The sequence below is a fragment of the Lepidochelys olivacea genome, assembly GCF_965140295.1.
Source record: "Lepidochelys olivacea isolate rLepOli2 genome assembly, chromosome: 14".
NCBI lineage: Eukaryota > Metazoa > Chordata > Testudines > Cheloniidae > Lepidochelys > Lepidochelys olivacea.
The window spans coordinates 16,722,089-16,735,649 of NC_140424.1; the positions used below are offsets into that span (position 1 = coordinate 16,722,089).

Consider the following 13,561-nt stretch of genomic DNA (forward strand, 5'->3'; position numbering starts at 1 on the left):
CATAGAAAGCAAAGCCATTAAAAAAACCCTCCTACCTGAACCACCTTGGATTCCTGGCAGTCACAAATGGACTGAATTTAGGTGAACTCAGTCTAGTCCCCGATCAAAGTTTATTCACACCATTCACCAGCAGAAAAACTTGCTTGGAAGAAGCCAATGACTGGAACAGCAGGTAATTGTATGTCAAAGTGAGGAGCAGTATCGGAAAACTAGGAAAACATACACATTGTGAGAGGCTGACTGCTGCAGAGCAGCACTTGAGTCTGTATTATCAATCTTGTTTTTGTGACAAGAAATTTATAGCGTCTGAGTAGCTGGTTATTAGAAGCAAGAGGTTTTAAATAAGATCAAACTAACCCAATTACTTGCTTCCAAAGCAATTTTTTTTTTTTTAAATTGTAGCAAGAGGCAGCCTTAACAAAAATGAAACATTTCATGTTGTGGGATTCAGAGTCTAGATTAGAGACTAATTCTTTTCCTCTTCTCTCCATATACAGAGCCCCAGGTCAGTAACTACAGTCTTGCATTAAGGCACAAAGTTAGTCCCAATCTATAGATGACTCTAATGGTTAATACAGAAACTATCAAGGTTAATAAGCGTGGGGTTGCATTTCTGATCGTGCTTGCTAATAACCATTGATGGACCCATCTTCCATGAATTATCTAATTCTTTTTTGAACCCACTTATAGTTTTGGCCTCCACAACATCCCCTGGCAACAAGTTCTATAGGCTGACTGAGTTGTGTGACAAAGTACTTTGTGTTTATTTTAAACCTGCTGCCTATTAATTTAATGGGGTGACCTCTAGTTGTGTTATACGAAGGGGTAAATAACATTTCCTTATTTACTTTCTCCAAGCCACTTATGATTGTATAGACCTCTAGTGTATCCTCACATAGTCATCTCTTTTCCAAGCTGACAAGTCCCAGTCTTTATATGGAAACTGTTCTGTATCTTTTCCATCTCCAGTATATTTTTTTTAGATGGGGGTGATCAGAACCGCACACAGTATTCACAGTGTATTTATATTACAGCATCATCATATTTTCTGTCTTCTCTTTCCTAATGGTTCTAACATTGTTTGCTTTTTTGACTGTCACTGCCCATTGAGTTGATGTCTTCAAAGAACTATCCACAATGATTCAAAGATCTCTTTTTTTGAGTGGCAATAGCTAATTTAGAGCCCATCAATTTTGTACATAGAGTTGGGATTATGTTTTCCAATGTGCATTACTTTGCATTTATCAATATTGAATTTCATCTGCCATTTTGTCGGCCGGTCACCCAGTTTTGTGAGATCCCTTTGTAACTCTTTGCAGTTTGCTTTGGACTTAACTATTCTGTGTCACTGGCAAACTTTGCCACCTCCCTACTTATCCCTTTTTCCTCCCACAATTTTCACATTGCAATACCCTGCTGACCCACAAATCAGAGCTGAGGGGCAGCACTGCAGGCAGAATGACATGGCTAACCAAATCTCCTAGGTATAGATTTAGGCTCAGCCATGTGAGCTATGGCCTTTTCAATTTAAGAGCTGAGGCAGTGAAAGCATAAACTGATATATATTGTTCCTTTGCAGTGTCACTCTGTGGAGCATCCCAGGGCAACTTCTTGTTACACAGAAAATGCAGCACCGTGTAGTCTGTCTTCACAAGGTGGGAGGTGCATGTGGGGGTCAGACAGGGCGGGGCTTGTCTCTAGCGTGGAGTTTGCAGCAATATAGTTATACTAGCACAAACTCCCAAGGTTCAAGGGTGCGACGGCCCCCGGCATAAGCACACCGGCGCCACGCAGCACATCTGTGCTGAGCGTTTGCACTGCTGCATCAGTACAGGCGTCCTTGTCTCTCGGAACACAGAGAGCCCATCGTACGAACACTGTCCTTTTAGCCACCCGCATTCTAGTGAATATTTCGGGAACGGCCAGGGAGGAGCCACCCGCTGAGCTGCGAAAGCACAAGCGCAGTATGTACTAACGTTCCACGGTAGCTGATGGAAGATTAATTGGCAACAGCAACTCGGCACGCGCAGTGAAGGATCAGCGGCAAGAGGCTTACCTACCGTTAAAGGTCGTGTGTATTTGACAAGGGCATGAACTTGCCCATTCTGGAAAGAACTTTAAGGCTGAAACTTCACGAGAGTCAGACAAGCAGCCAACAGGGACAATTCTACACCCCCCCCCACCCCCCGCTTAGTGCATCGTCAGAGACTGGGAAGCTATACCAACTTCGTGCAGAGCCGCAAAAAGAGCAGGGAGCAACTGGGGGGAAGAGGTGAATGGGGCCCTCCATGCATTGTTTCACACAGGGCCACACAGGACTTTAGTGGTAGCCCTGCTTAGAGGAAGCCTAGACTTCACGGACACACAAAAGGCTCTGAGAGGGCAAAGCACTGCAGTTATCCCGCTGCCTACCCATTAGGGAAGAATGGGGTAGTACTCCTGTAACCAAGACAAGATTGCTCTTCGCCTCCCAGACTAGAAGGGAATTACAGGGACAGTCCAAATGGATGGGGAGTTTCCTTCTGTGCCCACAGGGTTCTGCAAGCCTAGACCAGCAGCATGTGCTCATGAGCTCACTTTGGAAATCCCCATGAGAAGTGACCATTACAGCACAAAGGCATGTAGGAAGATGTGGGCGGCTAAAGGTCAGCCTTCCAAGTTTATTGTAATGGGGGGGGGGGGGGGGGGATGGGGAGAATGACAAAATTCACACTGAGGAAGAGAACAGCCAGCCTCTTTCCTTCCCCTGTGCCTGCATTTAAGTGACAGTTACATTATTTGTTTTAGTTTTTCCCCCAAGACGTAAAGGGATTTGCTCCCGACAGGCTTCAGAATTACGAGCCCATGTGAAAGCTTGAAAAACCCAAACAGAAAAAAGTTTTCAGCCATTAGCCCCCACTGTTATCTAGTAGAAAGGGAAAGGAAATAGGTCTGCAGAGATATTTTACCAAGTGAAGTTCGTGCAGCCAAACAATGCTAGCCCTGGTCTACACTAGGACTTTAGGTCGAATTTAGCAGCGTTAAATCGATGTAAACCTGCACCCGTCCACACGATGAAGCCTTTTATTTCGACTTAAAGGGCTCTTAAAATCAATTTCCTTACTCCACCCCTAACAAGTGGATTAGCGCTTAAATCGGCCTTGCCGGGTCGAATTTGGGGTACTGTGGACACAATTCGACGGCATTGGCCTCCGGGAGCTATCCCAGAGTGCTCCATTGTGACCGCTCTGGACAGCACTCCCAACTCAGATGCACTGGCCAGGTAGACAGGAAAAGAACCGCGAACTTTTGAATCTCATTTCCTGTTTGGTCAGCGTGGCAAGCTGCAGGTGACCATGCAGAGCTCATCAGCAGAGGTAACCATGATGGAGTCCCAGAATCGCAAAAGAGCTCCAGCATGGACCGAACGGGAGGTACGGGATCTGATCGCTGTATGGGGAGAGGAATCCGTGCTATCAGAACTCCGTTCCAGTTTTCGAAATGCCAAAACCTCTGTCAAAATCTCCCAGGGCATGAAGGACAGAGGCCATAACAGGGACCCGAAGCAGTGCCGCGTGAAACTTAAGGAGCTGAGGCAAGCCTGCCAGAAAACCAGAGATGCGAACAGCCGCTCCGGGTCAGAGCCCCAAACATGCCGCTTCTATGATGAGCTGCATGCCATTTTAGGGCGTTCAGCCATCACTACCCCAGCCGTGTTGTTTGACTCCTTCAATGGAGATGGAGGCAACACGGAAGCAGGTTTTGGGGACGAAGAAGAAGAAGAAGATGATGAGGTTGTAGATAGCTCACAGCAAGCAAGCGGAGAAACCGGTTTTCCCGACAGCCAGGAACTGTTTCTCACCCTGGACCTGGAGCCAGTACCCCCTGAACCCACCCAAGGCTGCCTCCTGGACCCGGCAGGCGGAGAAGGGACCTCCAGTTAGTGTACCTTTTAAAATACTATACATGGTTTAAAAGCAAGCATGTGAAAGCATTTGCCCTGGCATTCGCGGCTCTCCTAGATGTACTCCCAAAGCCTTTGCAAAAGGTTTCTGGGGAGAGCAGCCTTATTGCGTCCTCCATGGTAGGATACTTTACCACTCCAGGCCAGTAACACATACTCAGGAATCATTGCACAACAAAGCATTGCAGTGTATGTTTGCTGGCGTTCAAACAACATCCGTTCTTTATCTCTCTGTGTTATCCTCAGGAGAGTGAGATATCATTCATGGTCACCTGGTTGAAATAGGGTGCTTTTCTTCAGGGGACACTTAGAGGAGCCCGTTCCTGCTGGGCTGCTTACCTGTGGCTGAACAGAAATGTTCCCCACTGTTAGCCACGGGGAGGGGAGAGGGTTGAGGGGGTAGCCATGCGGTAGTGGGAGGCAAAATGCGACCTTGTAACGAAAGCACATGTGCTATGTATGTAATGTTAACAGCAAGGTTTACCCTGAAAGAGTGTAGCCACTGTTTTATAAAATGTGTCTTTTTAAATACCGCTGTCCCTTTTTTTTCCCTCCACCAGCTGCACGTGTTTCAATGATCACAGGATCTTCTCCTTCCCAGCGGCTAGTGAAGCTCATGCTGTCCTCCCACACTGACAGAGCACAGACGAATGCGTGGAGGCAAATAATGTCAGAGTGCAGGAAAGCACAAAATGACCGGGAGGAGAGGTGGCGGGCTGAAGAGAGTAAGTGGCGGGCTGAAGACAGGACTGAAGCTCAAATGTGGCGGCAGCGTGAGGAGAGGAGGCAGGATTCAATGCTGAGGCTGCTGGAGAACCAAACCACTATGCTCCAGTGTATGGTTGAGCTGCAGCAAAGGCAGGTGGAGCACAGACTGCCACTACAGCCCCTGTGTAACCAACCACCCTCCTCCCCAAGTTCCATAGCCTCCTCACCCAGACACCCAAGAACGTAGTGGGGGGGCCACCGGCCAACCAGCCACTCCGCCACAGAGGATTGCTCAAAAAAAGAAGGCTGGCATTCAATAAATTTTAAAGTTGTAAACTTTTAAAGTGCTGTGTGGCATTTTCCTTCCCTCCTCCACCACCCCTCCTGGGCTACCTTGGTAGTCATCCCCCTATTTGTGTGATGAATGAATAAAGAATGCATGAATGTGAAGCAACAATGACTTTATTGCCTCTGCAAGCAATGATTAAAGGGAGGAGGGGAGGGTGGTTAGCTTGCAGGGAAGTAGAGTGAACCAAGGGGCAGGGGGTTTCATCAAGGAGAAACAAACAGAACTTTCACACCGTAGCCTGGCCAGTCATGAAACTGGTTTTCAAAGCTTCTCTGATGCGTACCGCGCCCTACTGTGCTCTTCTAACCGCCCTGGTGTCTGGCTGCGCATAACCAGCAGCCAGGCGATTTGCCTCAACCTCCCACCCCGCCATAGACGTCTCCCCCTTACTCTCACAGATATTGTGGAGCACACAGCAAGCAGTAATAACAGTGGGAATATTGGTTTCGCTGAGGTCTAAGCGAGTCAGTAAACTGCGCCAGCGTGCCTTTAAACGTCCAAATGCACATTCTACCACCATTCTGCACTTGTTCAGCCTGTAGTTGAACAGCTCCTGACTACTGTCCAGGCTGCCTGTGTACGGCTTCATGAGCCATGGCATTAAGGGGTAGGCTGGGTCCCCAAGGATACATATAGGCATTTCAACATCCCCAACAGTTATTTTCTGGTCTGGGAATAAAGTCCCTTCCTGCAGCTTTAGAAACAGACCAGAGTTCCTGAAGATGCGAGCGTCATGTACCTTTCCCGGCCATCCCACGTTGATGTTGGTGAAACGTCCCTTGTGATCCACCAGAGCTTGCAGCACTATTGAAAAGTACCCCTTGCGGTTTATGTACTCTCCAGCTTGGTGCTCCAGTGCCAAGATAGGGATAATGGTTCCGTCTATGGCCCCACCACAGTTAGGGAATCCCATTGCAGCAAAGCCATCCACTATGACCTGCACATTTCCCAGGGTCACTGCCCTTGATATCAGCAGATCTTTGATTGCGTGGGCTACTTGCATCACAGCAGCTCCAACAGTAGATTTGCCCACTCCAAATTGATTCCCAACTGACCGGTAGCTGTCTGGCGTTGCAAGCTTCCACAGGGCTATCGCCACTCGCTTCTCAACTGCGAGGGCTGCTCTCATCTTGGTATTCATGCGCTTCAGGGCAGGGGAAAGCAAGTCAAAGTTCCATGAAAGTGCCCCTACGCATGCGAAAATTTTGCAGCAACTGGGAATCGTCCCAGACCTGCAACACTATGCGGTCCCACCAGTCTGTGCTTGTTTCCTGTGCCCAGAATCGGCGTTCCACAGCATGAACCTGCCCCATTAGCACCATGATGCATGCATTGGCAGGGCCCATGTTTTCAGAGAAATCTGTGTCCATGTCCTGATCACTCACATGACCGCACTGACGTCGCCTCCTCACCCGGTATTGCTTTGCCAGGTTCTGGTGCTGCATATACTGCTGGATAATGCGTGTGGTATTTAATGTGCTCCTAATTGCCAAAGTGAGCTGAGCGGTCTCCATGCTTGCCTTGGTATGGCATCCGCACAGAAAAAAGGCACGGAACAATTGTCTGCCGTTGCTCTGACGGAGGGAGGGGCGACTGACGACACGGCTTACAGGGTTGGCTTCAGGGAGCTAAAAATCAACAAAGGGGGTGGCTTTACATCAAGGAGTATTTCAGGCAGGACTTCACGGAGGGTTCCAATAAGAAATGGTGCACCTAAGTTATTGTTCTTATTGGAACAAGGAGGTTAGCCTGGCCTCTGATTGATACATGGCTAGATTTACCTTGCTGCACCTTCTCTGTGAGTGACTGCAGTGTGACCTAGAGGAATGAGTCCCCTAGTCAGGGGAGGGGGGGAAGCAAATGAGTACAAAACAAATCTGGTCTATTTCTTTTTTTGATCCACTCCATCTATCTTTTAGATCTTTGGCTGGCAGCAGATGGTGCAGAAGGACTGCAAACTATCCACATCTCATGGCTGCCCGGCAGAAGATGGTGCAATATGACTGCTAGCCATCCCCATCTCTTGCCTGCCGGGCAGAAGATGGTACAGTACGAATGCTAGCAATCCGTATTGCCTGCCTGCTCACCATAAGACGGTTCAATAGGACTGACTGCAGGACTAAAGAGAATGACCTGGTCAAGTCACTCCAAACTTAGTCCCTGCGCCCATGTCTGTCCAGGCGCTCCCGGCCGATGCGGCCAGGAGCACCTCGGACATGACTATGACGGCTACCAGTCATATTGCACTGTCTGCTGCCAGAAGGCAATGGGTTGCTGCTACTGTGTAGCAATGCAGTACCGTGTCTGCCAGCACCCAGGAGACATACGGTGACAGTTACCTGAGCAGGCTCCATGCTTGCCGTGGTATGGCGTCTGCACAGGTAACTCAGGAAAAAAGGCACGAAACGATTGTCTGCCCTTGCTTTCACGGAGGGAGGGAGGGAATGGGGGCCTGATGATATGTACCCAGAACTACCCACGACAATGTTTTAGCCCCATCAGGCACTGGGATCTCAACCCAGAATTCCAATGGGCAGCGGAGACTGCGGGATAGCTACCCACAGTGCAACGCTCCGGAAGTTGACGCTTGCCTCGGTACTGTGGAAGCACTCCGCCGAGTTAATGCACTTAGAGCATTTTCTGTGGGGACACACACTCGAATATATAAAACCGATTTCTAAAAAAGAGACTTCTATAAAGTTGACCTGATTTCGTAGTGTAGACATACCCCTAGTTTTCTAGCTAGGCAAGTCAGCACCGGTTTACATCCAGGACCAGAAGAGTCTGCTCAACACATCCAAATAAACAAGTAACATTTCTTAAGTCTGGCACCAGTATTGCTAAGAAAAGAAAGACTGCTGGATAAAATAGGTTCTCTCACCAATTTCTTCCCTTTAAGTGGGAATTCCATTCGCGGCATCATGTGTTTCTCTAACCAGTTTTCCAGATCCTTTCCCAATTGTCACCGATGATTCAATTGCTTTGCATGACCATGGAAGTGCTAACTGTTTGTGTCTTTTTGTTACGCAATAGCATTCATGTAAAACCCAGCCTTACAGAAAAGCTGCACCCAGTTTACTCAATGCAACATCGAGAAGGCTGAGAGGGAGTGGGAAGAGAAGCAGACAGCATATACAAATGTCAAAAATAGTTTTCAATTAAAACTAAGTCTGCAGCTGGGGAAGCTGTTTTGCTGAAGTGTGACACTACCAATAAGGAAAACCCATTTAAGCATCTGTACTATTTTGTACCTCATTTGAATATTGGTGAAGCATCAGAAGGGTGCTATTGTCTAACACAGTGGTTCTCAAACTTCTTTTTTTTTCCCCCCACAGACCACTTGAAAATTGCTGATGGTCCACTTAATGATCTTTCCAAATGTTGTTTGTACCATTAGCTAACTATTGTAAAGTATTTTGGATAAAAGCGCTATATATAAAAAAACCTGAAACTTTTGTTTGTTCTACAAATAAAAGCACTCAACTCATTTTAATATCAGTAGTCTTACCTTTCTAATGTGATGGATGTGCCCTCTCCCCTGCCGCAGCAGCCCCCGAGCTGGGCCTGGGAAGGAGGAGGGTCTCTCCCCCACCACGGCAGCCCCTGAGCTGGGGCTGGGAAGGAGGAGGGTGTCTCTCTGGCAGCCACAGCCCTGGAGCTGGGGAAAGTTGCCTCTATTTCTGGCCACTGCAGCCCTGCGCATCCCAAATTCCCCCCACCCCTCTTCTCACCCCACTGCTCCGTCCCCTACCCACTATCCCCCCCTCACCTTACATGTGCATCTTCTCAAGGGTCCAGGCACCTAATTAGTGGAGCCACACCTGTGTGGCTCCACTAATTAGGTGGGTGGCCCTTCATTCTCTTGTGTGCAGCTGCCCAGGCATGCACCTTAGAGGGAACTTTCTGCAGACCACCTGAATGGAGCTCGTGGACCACTGGTAGTCCACGGATCTCAGTTTGAGAACCTCTGATCTAACAACCCTTGCTAATAAAAAAATTTTATACCCAGCAATATACTAGAGACAAGCTAGATTAAACTCTCGTATTAGGCACTCACCATGCTAGCACAAACCACACCACCATTGGCATCCTTCCCCGGGGGCGGGGTTGGAGGGGGGGGCGGGGAAATTGCCAGTTTAGCTCAAAGATTTTCAAAACAAACTTGTGCACATAGCCCAGAGTGCTCCTTCCCATGCGAGCTGGTAAGAAATGGGGAGATTAAAAAGTTGCCTTGACATTTCAAAAGATGTGGGACCCTGCCCACCATTGCCTCTGCACTATGCATAGCCATTTACACCAGTTTGAGGTGGATGTGAAAACACTGCCATTTCTAGGCTCAGTCTACACTTAATAGTTAGATCAATATAGCTCGGCCAGTTAGGGGGTGTGAAAAAAAAATCACATCCCTTATTGACATAGCTATGGTGACCTGACCCCCAGCGTAGACGCAGCTAGGTTGACTGAAAAAATGCTTCTGTTGAGGTAGCTAACGTCATTCAGGGAGTTGGCGTTCCTACACTTGTGGCACCTTAGAGACTAATAAATTTATCTGGGCATAAGCTTACGTGGGCTACAACCCACTTCATCAGATGCATGGAGTGGAAAATACAGTAGGAAGATATATATACCTAGTACATGAAAAGACATGAGTTGCCTTACCAATTCTAATGAAAATTCGATAATAGCCCACTTTAACAGGAGGAAAAGTCACATTTGTAGTGGTAATCAGGGTGGCCCATTTCAAACAGTTGATAAGAAGGTGTGTGTGTGTGGGGGGGGGGGGGTAGAATGAGTATCAGAGAAAATAGCTTTCTTCACACTAGAGTGACCAGATGTCCTGACTCTACAGAGACAGTCAGAATTTTTGGGTCTTTTTCTTATATAGGCTCCTATTACCCCCCACCCCCGTCCCGATTTTTCACACTTGCTGTCTGGTCACCCTACTTCACGCCCAGAGTTACGCAGCAACTACTGTACTGTGCGCCTTTAAACATTATCGATAATTTTATGTAACACATTAAGACACCAATAAGAGCCGTTTCACCAAAAGATCACACTTCACAGCCTCATTTGAGAGCCTGGTGGGGGAAAAGGGTGTGAAGAGGAATGGCATCACTATGAAAAGAATAAAGCCACCTATTCCAAAAGCTGGTTTCAGTAGGGCTAAGAGGCGGAAGGGGAAAAGCCGGCCCCGGGAAGGGAAGCGCCGGGCCGGAGCCGTTCGAGCAAGGAAGGAAGCAGCGCGCCTAGGCTCAGTAGCAAAGTAGCTACAGACACAACGTGCAGCGAGCCGGGACTCTACCCGCTCCCCGCCCCCGGAAACGCCTTCCTCCGCCTGCCCCACCGCTCCCCCTGGCAACCCCCGCCTCTCCCTACTGCCTTGCAACCCCCTTCCCCCTCAGCTGCCCCCTGCATTCGCCGCCTTGCCCCGCCCTCCTGTCCCTGCCCCCCTTGAACTCTCCCTTCCTCTCCCAGCCCCCTTACAAGCCCCTTCCCCCTCAGCTGCCCCCTGCATTCGCCGCCTTGCCCCGCCCTCCTGTCCCTGCCCCCCTTGAACTCCCCCTTCCTCTCTCTATTGCCTTGCAACCCCCTTCCCCCTCAGCTGCCCCCTGCATTCGCCGCCTTGCCCCGCCCTCCTGTCCCTGCCCCCCTTGAACTCCCCCTTCCTCTCCCAGCCCCCTTACAAGCCCCTTCCCCCTCAGCTGCCCCCTGCATTCGCCGCCTTGCCCCGCCCTCCTGTCCCTGCCCCCCTTGAACTCCCCCTTCCTCTCCCTATTGCCTTGCAACCCCCTTCCCCCTCAGCTGCCCCCTGCATTCGCCGCCTTGCCCCGCCCTCCTGTCCCTGCCCCCCTTGAACTCCCCCTTCCTCTCTCTATTGCCTTGCAACCCCCTTCCCCCTCAGCTGCCCCCTGCATTCGCCGCCTCTCTCTGCCCCCTTCGCCCTGCCCCCCTTCAACTCCCACTCCTGCCGCGCCGCGCCGCTCCCCCTTAGTTGCCCCTTGCACGCCCCCGTGCAATGCCCCCGTGACCCCTCCTTGGCCGCGGAACCCAACTCACCGCCCAGCCCCGCACAGGATCCGTCCTGTCCCTCGGGCCGGCTAAGGCAGAAGCGGGGCGGAACTCGCCACCCTCCCTTCCTCTACCTGGGGAGGTGGGCGGGGCTAATGGGAACGGGGCGGGGCTGCGCTGGGAGGAGGAGAGAGGCGTGGCCAGGCTAATTGGGGCGGGCGGGACATTGGTTGTTAAGCGGCGGCAGGTGAGAGGCACGTGGGGTGGAGAAAGTCTCTTCTCCCCCTCCCCCAGTCCTAAAACATGTCCCCTCCGCGCAATCCCGGGCAGCGCTTCCCCGGTCTGTGACCAGCCGGTTCACGGGGCCCAGAAAACGCTGTGGGAATTGCCATCTCTCCCGGGGGGGCGTTTCTCTCTTTGGGTCGGGCTCTGCCCCCAGCCATCAGTGGGAGTTCGGGGCCGCAGTAGGCTCTGGGGCTTCACCTCTCCCTGCCTCCGTTTACCCATCTAGGAAATGGGAGGAGGCCAGCATAGTGGTAATTACAAGCAAGGGGGGTGACGTTACGAAATGGGAATTTTAGAGTGAATACCTGGAAAACCTTCCTGATCGGGAGAGAGTTAAATCTGGAAGAGGGATAGCCTAGGCTCCTTCGGGAAATGCTGGAGCCGGGGGCTCCGTTACTGAAAGTTGGAACTGGACTACATTAGTAAATCCACAGGAATAATCCTGCACTGAGAGAAGGAGTTAATCATTTGTTTCTGTCTGTGAAAGGGGATAATAATCCTTATGCTCTACCTCGCCAAAGTACAATTAGGCTTAATTAGCTAATGTTTGTACAGGGCTTTGGAAATACAGAGTGGGCAGTGTTATTTGGAAGGACAAAAGGCAGAGGAAATCATGAATGCATACGCCCTCTGTAGTATCTATCCATGGCTCCAAGAAGTCAGTAACTCCTCAGCCCCAGGAAATACATTTTTCTTATCTTGTCTCTGTGTTTTAATGGTCTGCATTAGCATTCACCGAATACATTATGATGTGCTATTTACTCACCTTGCACCGGTGTCCTGAGGATGACTTGGTTAATGTTAGAACTGAGCCAATAAAAGAGCTAAGTAGTATTTTAGGTTACCTTTGTCTGCATCTTCAAGACCTTTATGTGGCTTCCACCCTCTCTTAGGAACGTCCCATGTAACTGCTTGATGGGGAAAGGAGACCTGTAGACGTTTGCCTCTCCATAGCACAGAGTGTGGTGTTGGTGATCTGCGCTGGGGAGACTGGAAGTGAATAGCAGGGACAGGGTAGGGTGGGGCTTATTGGAATAGCTGCTCATGTCCAGGCATGTTCGGTGGCAGCCAATGCAGAGCCACATCAAGTATCATCATACAACGTTTGATTGCATTCAGGGCTTTGTTCCTTTGTAAGGTGACGCTTCTTCCAAAGTCAGCCTCAGATACTGGAGCCAAGTTTACTCTGGGAGCTGGATTATAAAGCAATTAGTGTTTGTTCTTGCAAAAATGGCTTAAAGAAGAGGATCAGTTGAAGAGTAGGAAATACTCTGTGTATGGGACACAGGCTTATGGTTTTGGGGGTTTTTTTTGGTTTGTTTTTATCCTAAATTTAAGCTGATTCAGTTTCTAAAGATGAAGTTGGTTCCTAGCAGAAATCTTTCATTGCTGAGTTAAGATTTGTGTACAGGTTTTACTTGTGGCTGTCTTTAATTTGATGAATTGTTTCCCAGTTTTGGCATACAACTTGTGGGATGTAAATAATTGACCCCACGCCACAGTTTGCACCTTGGCCTTAGACTGTGATATAATAGTTTTACTTATAGCTGTGCCTTAAGGCACCTGCCAAGATCAGGGCTTCATTGTGATGTGTACATATACTTAGTGGGAGATAGTCCCTCCTTTAAAAGAGCTTACAGTTTAATTACACACAACTGACAAAGAAAGGATTATTTCCCCATTTTACAGATGGTGAACTGAGGGAGGTTACACCTGTGAACTGAACACAGCTCTTCTGTGTCCTGCAACGGTGCCTTAACCTCAGGGCCAGCTGTAGGCACTGAAACTGTAAGGTTCATTCAGCCCAGATCAGTAATAGCTACAAGTTGTTGTCATCTGGGCCATTCAAAGGACTGTGTGGAACAAGTTTGAGGGTCTACATTGGCTAGGCAGTCTCAGCAGGGAGGCTGTGGGTCAAATGGGCCATGGAGAACAAACTCCATTTCTCCTCTTAGGGCTTGTCTATAGTTATTCCACTATAGCTATGACAGTCACTTTCCCTGTGCATCCGATGAAGTGAGCTGTAGCTCACGAAAGCTTATGCTCAAATAAATTTGTTAGTCTCTAAGGTGCCACAAGTCCTCCTTTTCTTTTTGCGGATACAGACTAACACAGCTGCTACTCTGAAACCTTTCCCTGGGCAGACAAGCCCTTAGGCTAAGTCTATTATGCCATTATACCTGAGAAAGGGGGACTTGGCTATAGTGTAAATGGGACCTACTATAAGTGGGGTTGTCCAAAGCTTTAGCCCAGTTACAGGACACAGT

The 13,561-nt window shown here is 49.2% G+C and overlaps 1 protein-coding gene across 3 annotated transcripts in view; it reads right to left on the minus strand.

Annotated features, from left to right (window-relative positions):
• The window catches only part of RHBDF2 (rhomboid 5 homolog 2), an 83,455-nt gene extending 71,200 nt beyond the window's left edge, over positions 1-12,255 (minus strand). For 2 of the 3 annotated variants that reach the window (XM_084647070.1, XM_084647068.1), the window contains exon 1: positions 11,058-11,148. The gene's annotated coding sequence lies outside the window, so the exon portion shown is untranslated. Of the gene's footprint in view, positions 1-11,057; positions 11,149-12,139 lie in introns of those variants that run through there. The other variant, XM_084647069.1, reaches the window with a different exon arrangement.
• Positions 12,256-13,561: the final 1,306 nt, after the last annotated feature.